The sequence below is a fragment of the Microcaecilia unicolor genome, chromosome 2 (assembly GCF_901765095.1).
Source record: "Microcaecilia unicolor chromosome 2, aMicUni1.1, whole genome shotgun sequence".
In the NCBI taxonomy this organism is placed as follows: Eukaryota; Metazoa; Chordata; class Amphibia; order Gymnophiona; family Siphonopidae; genus Microcaecilia; species Microcaecilia unicolor.
Genome location: NC_044032.1, coordinates 625,090,318 through 625,101,206, shown reverse-complemented (window position 1 = coordinate 625,101,206; position 10,889 = coordinate 625,090,318). Strand labels below are relative to the sequence as shown.

General features: G+C 42.1%; 1 protein-coding gene across 1 annotated transcript in view; it reads left to right on the top strand.

Moving 5' to 3' along the window:
* The window catches only part of GAB1 (GRB2 associated binding protein 1), a 194,392-nt gene that overhangs the window by 108,378 nt on the left and 75,125 nt on the right, over positions 1-10,889 (top strand).

The window sequence follows — 10,889 nt, the reverse complement described above, 5'->3', positions numbered from 1 at the left end:
TAGTAACCATCTGTCAAACAGAACATTTCCTGGCACAAGATAACAGGTCTCTACTTAGCATCTACTGTTCAAGTATCTTGTTGATTCAACCAGTCCTGGGCCAACTCCGGTTGCACGAAGGATTCCACTTGCCGTTCACGAGGACCTTCAATGTAGCCGGGTACTGTAAGGTGAAGCGGTGTTGCTTATCCACCAGCTGGGAGCAGACCGTGGAGAAGGCCCGGCGTTGCGCCGCCAGCGCCACCGAGTAATCCTGAAAAATTCGCACTAGTGAGCCATCATACTTTGGGGTCTCTCTGTTGTTTTGTAGGACCTCAAGATGGTGGCTTTCTGCGAGTATCAATGAAATTTAGCTAGCACCACTCTTGGTCTTGTGTCCCTCGCCGACTTTGGGCCCACTTGATGCGCCCGCTCTAATGAAATTGCGCGGCCTTCCCCCACTTCAGGAAGGGTGGCAAGCAACCATGTCTCCAATGTCTTTTTCAGTTGCGCGTCCGGTAAAGCTTCTGAAAAGCCTACGAACCTTAGGTTGTCCCGGCGCGATCGATTTTCAAGGTCTTCCACCTTCTGTGCACAATCCTGCACCAGCCGTGAGAGCTGTTCGAGCTCTCCCGTGTGTGCTTGCTGGCCGTCGTCCACTTCCGCAACCCTCGCCTCCAACTCCCCAGTGCGGCGTGTCAGCTCCGAGGTCAGTGCCGTTATACCAGCAATCTGCTCTGAAAGCTGGGCAAATTTGGGGTCGAGAGCACGTACCACCGCATCCGTGAGGTCTGGGATGAGATCTGCATTCAAAGGGGGTGGCGAGGCTGCCGGGATTACAGCCGCCATATTGGATTTGCCGATCCGCTGTTTCTCATCTTTTTTTTCTTTGTGCCATCGCCGCTCGGGATATACTTGTCCATATATAAGCAGCGTGCACTGAAAATTAGAGGTCTCTTGTTCCTTGTTCTCGGCAAAAAGGTCGATTTCGGACGGGGCTCCGAGCAGCTCTAGCGAAACTTGACCGCTATCGCTCACGCATCACGTGACCCCCCATGAAGTTTTATATTTACAGTTTTACATGTGAAAAAATAAATAAACTTCACAAATGGAAGAAGCAAAAGAAAATACTTTGCTTCCTTTGGTGTTTCTGAAAAGATACAGAGTGGAGGTAGTGTTAGGACAATTTTGAAAGAATTTGCCTAGGTAACTTAATAGTCAACATGTGCTGAGTCACTGCCTCCTCAAACAGCTCTTCCCCCATCATGTAAAATTCTTACATTTGATACCAGTTAGTCCCCCCCCCCCCCCCCAAGCCTGTACAAGCCCACTCACACTTTCCCCAAACCCATAGGAGCCAACTTTTCAAAATTATTGGGGGTGCTAAGCCCAATGGAAATAACCCCTCCCTGGATACATACAAGGAATTTTCTCAATATTGGGGGTGCTCAAGCAGTCTCCTCCTACCTTTCCTCCATCGCCCGGGGCTGTTGGCCTGATGGGGTGTTTCCTTTCTCTCCTAACAAAAAAAAAAAAGGTAAGCGTCTCTTTAAGAGTCGGCTCCAATGCCCAGACCTCTTGCGTTCCTACCCGCATCTTATGTTCTGAACATCCTCTATTTCCCAGGACACGCATTAGTTCCACTGGCTTTCTCTAAGGCTGGATGCAGGGCTTAGTTTTCCCCACAGCACTTGCACTGCATAAGGACTACCCCACTCTGCTTCTCCTTCCTGTGACTACAGCAGCCTTCCGACTGGCTTCATCTACCACAGTGTCTGCACTGGAGCACAATAGAGGGCTAAACTCAAACATGCCTAAACACTGTAGCCATTCTTCTAGCTTCAGAACAGTTTTACAAATTTTACAAGTTTGTAGAATCCTGACAAATCCAGACAGTTGGCAATCCTATCCTCCTGAGCGTATCTGACAGCTTTCCTACCCCCCCCCCCCCCCCCCCCACACACACCTAAACCTTTGGATTCTAGGGCATTTGCCTAGTTTCCTGTGCCTTAGCCGGGTCCTGAGCATTTCTTTATGGATATCCTGAAAACTGAGCTGGCTGGCTAAGTGCGCCTCCAGAAGGAGGTGGTGATCTTGACCGGCTGTGTTGTGATCTGTCAGTGAGTTGCTCTGGGGACGTGCATCACTTTTATAACCTTTTGCCGAGGAAGACAATCAATAGAAATCAAACAAAATAAAACGTGGAAAAGAAAATAAGATGATCCCTTTTTTATTGGACATAACTTAATACATTTCTTGATTAGCTTTCGAAGGTTGCCCTTCTTCGTCAGATCGGAAATAAGCAAATGTGCTAGCTGACAGTGTATATAAGTGAAAACATTCAAGCATTACTATGACAGTAAAATAGATACCATTGGAGATTCTACATGGAATGTTGCTACTATTGGAGATTCTACTGGATGTCTACATGGAGATTCTACGTGGAATTTGCTATTCCACTAGCAACATTCCATGTAGAAGGATGGCAGGCTTCTGTTTCTGTGAGTCTGACGTCCTGCACGTACGTGCAGGACGTCAGACTCACAGAAGCAGAAGCCTGCGCGGCCACATTGGTGATCTACAAGGGCCGACTTCTACATGGAATGTTGCTAGTGGAATAGCAACATTCCATGTAGAATCTATAGAAATCAAACAAAATAAAACATGGAAAAGAAAATAAGATGATCCCTTTTTTATTGGACATAACTTAATACATTTCTTGATTAGCTTTCGAAGGTTGCCCTTCTTCGTCAGATCGGAAATAAGCAAATGTGCTAGCTGACAGTGTATATAAGTGAAAACATTCAAGCATTACTATGACAGTCTGACAGGGTGGGAGGATGGGGGTGGGTCGGAGGTATGCATGGGGACATCAAAGCATATCATTGATATTCTAACAGGATGGGTGTGGATAGGTGAGGGGTGGGGTGATCAACAGAGACATACAGCTTTATGGTTTATAATGGGTTAGGAACCCCAGATCCTTGTTAAGTCCTTTCTGTTGGGTGTTAAAATATCAATCATTCTGACTTCAAAGGTCTTACGTTCTTGTATGGTTTTAAAGTTACCTTTCAGGATTCTCACTGTGAAATCACTGGTACAGTGTCCTGGTTCTGTGAAGTGCTGTCCCACCGGGGTGGGGGCCCTACTGGCTGTATTGGTCATGTGATGTCTATGCCGAGGAAGACAAAATAGTTCTCAGGGAACATCCAAAGCCTGATGACCTGGAAGTACACTTCACTACGGGTCATTAAATATCTGTTGTAGCAAAGTACATCCTGGTGAAATTTGGGTTGAAATGAAAGTTTCCTTATTCCTAAATTTTTTCCATGCAAAGTAATCTAAAGGGAGCAAGATTCATTGTTATATAAACAGTGCGACTGTCATATTCTCTAAGGCTCTGTGAGGCAATGTGCCTGATTACTGTGTAGCTACTAATGCTCCAAGGTTAAATATAGAACAAGCTTTTGGAATCTGGTGTATTTTCAGATAACAAAGAGTGATTTATGTGGGCTCATTCTGCACTTTGACAACACATAGAGGAGCTTTTGTGCCATGATTAGTAAGGATGCTGATGTCAGTTCTCTTGTCTAGCATCAAGCTTTATTCCACTACTAAATTGTGCTTTGTACTGTAATCCAGGGAACCTTTGTATCTGCAGTATTAAAATGTGTAGTTTATGTAATTGCTTTTGTTTTTGAGTTTAATCCATGCCAGCTTCAATAAGAGTGACTCATTATACCACTGAAACAAACATCCACACTTATGCTACAAAAACTTAATAGCGGTTGTTGGCATAATAAACATCAGTATTTTAAGTATTTAATGTTAAGAATTTTTTTACATGGGGAAAGCAGTTAACAAGCTTGTTCTAATTAGATGTTTAATTCATAAATCAGTAAAGTGCATGTTTTTGGTAGACATTGAATTGAATTAGTATAATGTCCTATCTAATTCTGTTCAATAATCAGCACTTTGAAAATTTGTCAGAACAGGAATTGTTGTATTCTTTGAGGGCAAAAAGCATATGTAGCCCTCTTGTATGGGTGACTTCCTCAGTAGAGCCCTGGATGGAAAAATAGGTAACAAAACTGTCAAAGCTTAGAGCTTTGCAGAGCAGTGAACAAATTATGTGAGTGGGTTCCCTTCCCATATCTTTGTGTGGTGCTACTGCAGTTCCGTTTCTCCATGGTGTCTGGAAGACAGTTTTCCACTGGGTTCCCAGGCGAGATAACACTCAACTCTCTTTGCTTTTTTTTTTTTTCATGGGTTGTCACCTCTCTTCTCTTGCTCAGAGGACAAGCAAGGTGGGAAGTCTCCATGGACAAGTTATATCATTCAGTGGCGCCTGTGCTCGGGAAAGCATTCCCCTACCATTGTTTTTATTGTAAGAGCTTTGGGTTGGGTTGCACACACACACAGTGGTTCCTGTGCTCCACCACCACCTGTGGCTACTCAACTTCTTTGCTTTCTGTGGAGCCAGAAAGGCATGCTCCCCTTGCAGTAAACTTTTTCAAGTAGTTTCATTGTTCTTGTGTGTCAGTTGCTGCTTTTTCCTTGTAGTTTTTCCAGGCTAAAGTTTTTCTGCAATTTTATAATTCCATTTTTTTTTTTGCACCTGCCTCTTTCATCATTTCGGGGGCGTGGTGGCGGCTGCGGGTGGGAGCGGACTGGTTCTGGATCACCCAGCGGGACCCGGCACGTTGCAGGGGGCTCGTTTGACCTGCCGACTGCGGCCATCTGTCTGTTCCTCCGGGTCGCTGGCTTCTTCAGCGCTGCAGGCTTCCCGCTGACGTCGGCCTGCCGCTTGGTCGGTTGCTGGCCGTTGGACGATGTGGCAGCTTCGTTGGGTCCTCTTGGAGAGTGCTGTCCTGCCGATTCCACCCGTGAAACCAGCCACATTTGACTGTTTGCTGGCTGCCACTGTTTTTCTTCTGCTGTTTACCGTTGAAGATGTCTGAGAGTGTGTGGGTCGCTGCGCCAGTTGCCCTGGGAGCAGGAGTGGACGGTTAGGAGCGGATTTCAACTCCATTTCCATCATGCAAGGTTGTCTTGATGTGTCTGGTCAATTTACATCTCTTCTAGCCAATCGAGGTTCAGCCAACTCCAAGGATTTCACGTATGGCCTGAAGTTCTTCCTGCCAACATATATCTACAGACCGTTTTGGACTCTCTTATCCTTTCCCTATTTTCTTCTTTCCCTGTTCCTTCTATTCTAACCAATTCACTTGTAATGTACCACCTCTGATCTGGCGATAGCCTTTCAGTGCATTGTAAGCCACTTTGAGCCTGCAAAACTGTGGGAAAAACGTGGGGTATAAATGTACAGTAAATACATAAATTTGTTGGTGTTCTTCAACTACTAACCATTTCTAAAGTGCTACTAGTAACATAGTAACATAGTAGATGACGGCAGAAAAAGACCTGCACGGTCCATCCAGTCTGCCCAAGAAGATAAATTCATATGTGCTACTTTTTTTTTTATTTGTACTGTCCTCTTCAGTGCACAGACCGTATAAGTCTGGCCAGCCCTATCCCCGCCTCCCAACCACCAACTCTGGCACAGACCGTATAAGTCTGCCCAGCACTATCCCCGCCTCCCAACCACCAACCCCGCCTCCCAACCACCAGCTCTGACACAGACCGTATAAGTCTGCCCAGCACTATCCCTGCCACCCACCACCGGCTCTGGTGTACACTAGATGTACGCAATTATATTCAGGTACTTTCTCTGTCCCCAGAGGGCTCACAATCTAAGTTTTTGTACCTGGGGCAATGGAGGGTTAAGTGACTTGCCCAAGATCACAAGGAGTTTCAGTGGGAATCGGAGCCAGGTTGCCAGGCTCAAAGCCCGCTGCACTAACCATTAGTCTACTTCTCCATTCTGTTCTATGTTCTACGATGACTTGGATGAGCCATTTATATGATTTTTAAAAAATCTTTATAATTTTAAGCAAACAGTTAACACAAGTAAACCCACTTGTTTTAGGAAATCCAGAACATCAATAAATAATATTTAGAAGAATCGAGGAAATATATTTTGTATGAAAGAACAAGAAACCATTTAACTCTTACATTAGATCACGAAGAAAACAATGGCGGTCAGACTATTCAAAACCTATATAGAGAGAAATTGAAAGGAAAACTGAGGAAAGGCACTAGTATGATAAACCCTGCTACTTTAGTATTATTCTGTAGCCTTAGCTCCACTATCTGGAACAATGGAAATACTCTTCAAGTCCAAGAATGATTTTAACTTTTAGGTACAAAGAAGACATGCTTTATACCTACTACAAATCATTTCTATAGCGCTACCAGTCGTACGCAGCGCTTAATAACACATTTACAAGGGTAGTTTAATAAAAATTAAAGCTCACAAATCTTTTAACTCACTGTCACAAAGAAAGAAAAGCTTTCCTTCTTTCTTGTGTTACTTTAGATGCATCTAAATAAATCCAGACTTTCTGCTCATAAAATAAGTCACTAGATTTCCTTACAACCTTATCATAGCACTTAAATCTTGCTCAAAAATAAACATAACCAACAAGGTTGCTCTCTCTATCACTTTAGCCATAGAGGTTTCTAAAAGGCAGATCAGATTATGTAAGTCCAAATCTATATTTTTCTTTTCATTCAACGTTCTTAGCTGAAAGTTCTTTTTGCTCATCTCGAGCTTCTTTGCTCACGGTAGTTTCATAAACCGTTTTATTTGGAGAATTAGGCAAATTATAAACCCTATTAACCGGGGGAATATGTTCAGAGGAATAAAGCAAAATGTCAATCAAATACTTCTTAAAAAGCATCAACTGGAGTCATATCCACAAACTAGAGAAATTCAACAAATGGAAAATGCACATTTAAACGATTATAATTCTCAAAATTTTCCATCTTTTTGTGGATCAGAATATTATCCTTAACCAAAGAAGGTATTAGATCTTGCGCAGATTTAACATCCTTTGTAACCTGTTGAATTTGTCTCTCAAAATCTGACTTGAAAGTCTTCACATTTTTAGATAAAATATTGATCTTACTCATAAGCATGGACAAGTCAGTTGAAGTCTTGGTTAAAGAGATGTCTGCTCTCTCTAGCGTCTACCACACACCTTCCAAAGTTACCCCACTGAGGGCAACAGGTGTAAAGTTGCCTCAACCAGGAGGAGTTCCACCAGTGATGGAACCCCAATGGCAGACCACCTTTTCGAATTCCTAGCAGTGCCTCCGCATCCAGGTCAGACACGGTCAAGCCCTTTGACTCTGCCAGGCAGGAAACTGGGTTACACAACGGAGAGACACAGATGTTTCCAGGCTCAGGTTTTCGGGCTCTCCTATTCCAAGGGGAACAGTGGGAAACACTGATCTATATCATGCTTCCCTTAATCAGCTTTATAACTAATGAATGGGAAATACTCACTGCTGCTCAGTTTGGGTAAGCATAAAAAACTGGTAATCATGATTTTTTTTTAAACACATTCTCGCAAAGTTCCTGTCTCAGGGATATTTAACTACATCTGCATTGACTTGGGAACCTTAAACGTGCCAGACTTGTTGAGAAGTCTGTTAAAATGGCTCTCCCAGTTGTCAGCCTGTGCTTGTAGTTCCTGGGAGGTGGTAATCTCCTATGGGTTTAGCAGAGGGTTCCTGACTGCAACTCTGACAATTTCCAGTGGGCCTTGACCCTCGCCGAAAGTTCTTAGATAATTTCAGTAGTGTTTCGGCCAAAACTGGGGGGGGGGGGAATTTTTAAAAAGTTTTGGTTTGTACTAGAGAGGAGATAATTAATGACTTAATTCCAAGTTTGGTAAGATATAAATATTTTTTTTAAAATTAACTCTTTCCAGTGCTGAATATAGTCTGACTACCAACATGAAAAATGAGAGGTATTCTATGTAGAAAGTGTCTCTGGGAAAATTAAGTGAACTCACATAGCTAACCAATCCACAGAGCAAAAACATGAAATGTGACTTTCTAGAAATAAAGGAAATTTTTTACAAAAGTTATAAAATGTTTTAATCATTGCACACTGTTTTTCACTGTTTATCAGAATGACTTCACCAAACATCCACCAAATGTGGTTAAACTTTTATAAAGGTCAGAAGCACTTATGCCTATGTTTACAAATGCACGCTATAGGCTCGTTAGCATTTTTAACGCGTGTTAAATGCCAACGTGCCTATAAGAATGTATTGGCTCATTATCGTTTAATGTGCCTTACTCTTTATAGGTGCGTTAAAAACGCTAACATGCCTTAGTAAACATACCCCTTAGCTTTTATAATCCTCCGGATCCTGACATGGACAGTATTTCGCAATGGAGCTATTTCAAGGAACCCGTTTAGCAAATGGATCTGGCTGTGTCAGTCTCTGAAAATAAGAGCATAATAAAGAGTATTCAGAGTAGTTCTACTATTAAAACACTCCATAAATCAAATTATATAAAACTAGCTTTAAAATGGCTGGTAATGAAGGGATAATACCTTACAAGTACTTTTGCTTCACATACTTGCACAGAACATCAGGCAACCAGGAAGTAGGCATGGCCTTCTAAAACCAACTAAGAGAGAGAACACAGCCAGAGCCTTTTGTTAAGTGGATTCCTTAAAAAGCTTCAATGCAAAAAAAACATGGTCCATGTCGGAACCCGTAAGGATTATAAAGCTAAGTGCTTTTGACCTTTATAAAAGTTTAATCACATTTGGTGGATGTTTGGTGAAGTCCTTTTGATAAAACAATGAAAAATACTGTGCAATGATTGGGACTACAGTTTAGACCATTCTGGTCTGTGAGTGTCCCTTGAAAATATATGAGCACACGTTGAACATTTTTTGTATACATTTCCTGGAGGAGTAGCCTAGTGGTTAGTGCAGTGGACTTTGGTCCTGGGGAACTGAGTTCGATTCCCACTGCAGCTCCTTGTGACTCTGGGCAAGTCACTTAACCCTCCCCTCCATTGCCCTGGTACAAAATAAGTACCCGAATATATGTAAACCGCTTTGAATGTAGTTGCAAAAACCTCAGAAAGCGGTATATCAAGTCCCATTTCCCTTTCCCTTTTATAGAAAGTCATATTTGATGTTTCTTGCTCTGTGGATTGGTTAGCTATGTGAAAATAGTCTGAAGGCATAAGAATTAGCCATGTTTTTTTAAAGAGAAAATTGAAAAAATTAGGAAAGACACTGAGGAGCTGAATGCAGCACCAGCCTCCCTATGAGGGAAGTGGGTTCCGCTTTGAACAGTTTTTCTATGGCTCTGTCTGCTGGCAGGGAGACACATCCAACTTGTCTGTACTGGTTTGGCAGGACTCAAGGAAAGGAAAGTAACAGCCAGTGATCCATCATAAACAAGTCTAAATTTCCTGATATCTCCTCAGTTGTTATCTCCAAGCTGAAAAGTCCTTATGTGTTAGCCGTCCATCATAAAAGGTATTCTATCCCCTTGATCATTTTTGCCATTCTTCTCTGAATCTTTTCTAGTTCCACCATATCCTTTTTGAGACGGGGTGATCAGAACTGCACATAGTGCTCAAGGTGTGGTTGCACCAGGGACTAATACACAGGAATTATGATATTCCTGTTTTGTTTTCATCCCTTTTCAAATAATTCTTAATATTTTTTTTAGCTTTTTAGCAGCCTTGGCACACTGGAATGAAAATTTCATTATATTGTCCACAGTGACTCTAATATGTTTTTCTGGATGATGACTCCTAAGACGGACCTGAGCATTTTGTACCTGATTGGAATTATGTTTCCCTTTGAGCATCACTTTGTACTTGTTAGTGTTAAATTTTGTCTGCCATTTAGATGCTAGTTAGTCTCACAAAATTCTTCTGCAAACCCTCACGATCTTCCCTTGTATTAATGACTTTGAACAATTTTGTCATTGGCAGTGTGATCACCTCCTTCATTACTTCTATCTCCAAATTATTATGAATATGTTAAACAGTACAGATTCCAAAACGGGCCCACGGGACACTCCACTAGTGACCCTTTTCCATTTCTTTTGCTTTTTTTTCAGAGAGGTTTTATATTAGAGGACTTGCTATACTGTCTTTTCCTGTCAAGCAAGTCAAAACAGTTTACAGGCTCTAAATTAAATATATTCAAATTGGCGAACCTGTTTACCGCACTGTGAATCACTGAGTCAACAAAAGAACAAATAGCAAGATTGACCGGGGAGGGGGGGTAATTCAGGTTGAGTTTTAGATAATGAATTTAATTTTGTTTGTACTATTGAAATTGATATTTTTAATATGTCTGTCTTCAATGAATGTTTTATTGTTCACTGCTGAGAAGGAATTTTCTGGATGAACTATCTATGTTCTACTCGATGAGGAAACTCAAAAGAATAAAACCTTTTTTCCCAAGAAATATCTTCCGCACCCTAGTACAGTCACTAGTGATAAGTCACCTGGACTACTGCAACGCTCTGTACGCAGGCTGTAAAGAACAGACCATTAAAAAACTCCAAACAGCCCAGAACACCGCAGCCCGACTCATTTTTGGAAAAACCGAATACGAAAGTGGGAAGCCCCTAAGAGAGAAACTGCACTGGCTCCCGCTCAAGGAACGAATTGAGTTCAAGATCTGCACGACCGTACACAAAATCATTCACGCAGATGCCCCACTATACATTCTAAACCTAGTAGACTTACCGCCCAGAAACGCCAGAAGATTAGCCCAACAAGTTCCTCCATTTGAACTTCCCCAGCTGTAAGGAATTAAATACAAACAGGCATATGCTACTACCTTTGCGTACAAAAACACAAGATTATGGAACGCACTACCACATGACCCCTGAAAACACAGACAACTTAACCAGCTTTCGCAAATCTTTGAAGACACATCTCTTCAACAAAGCCTACAAAAGTCATCCTTAATGAAACAAATCACTCCTTATACCACCAAGTGCTTTAAA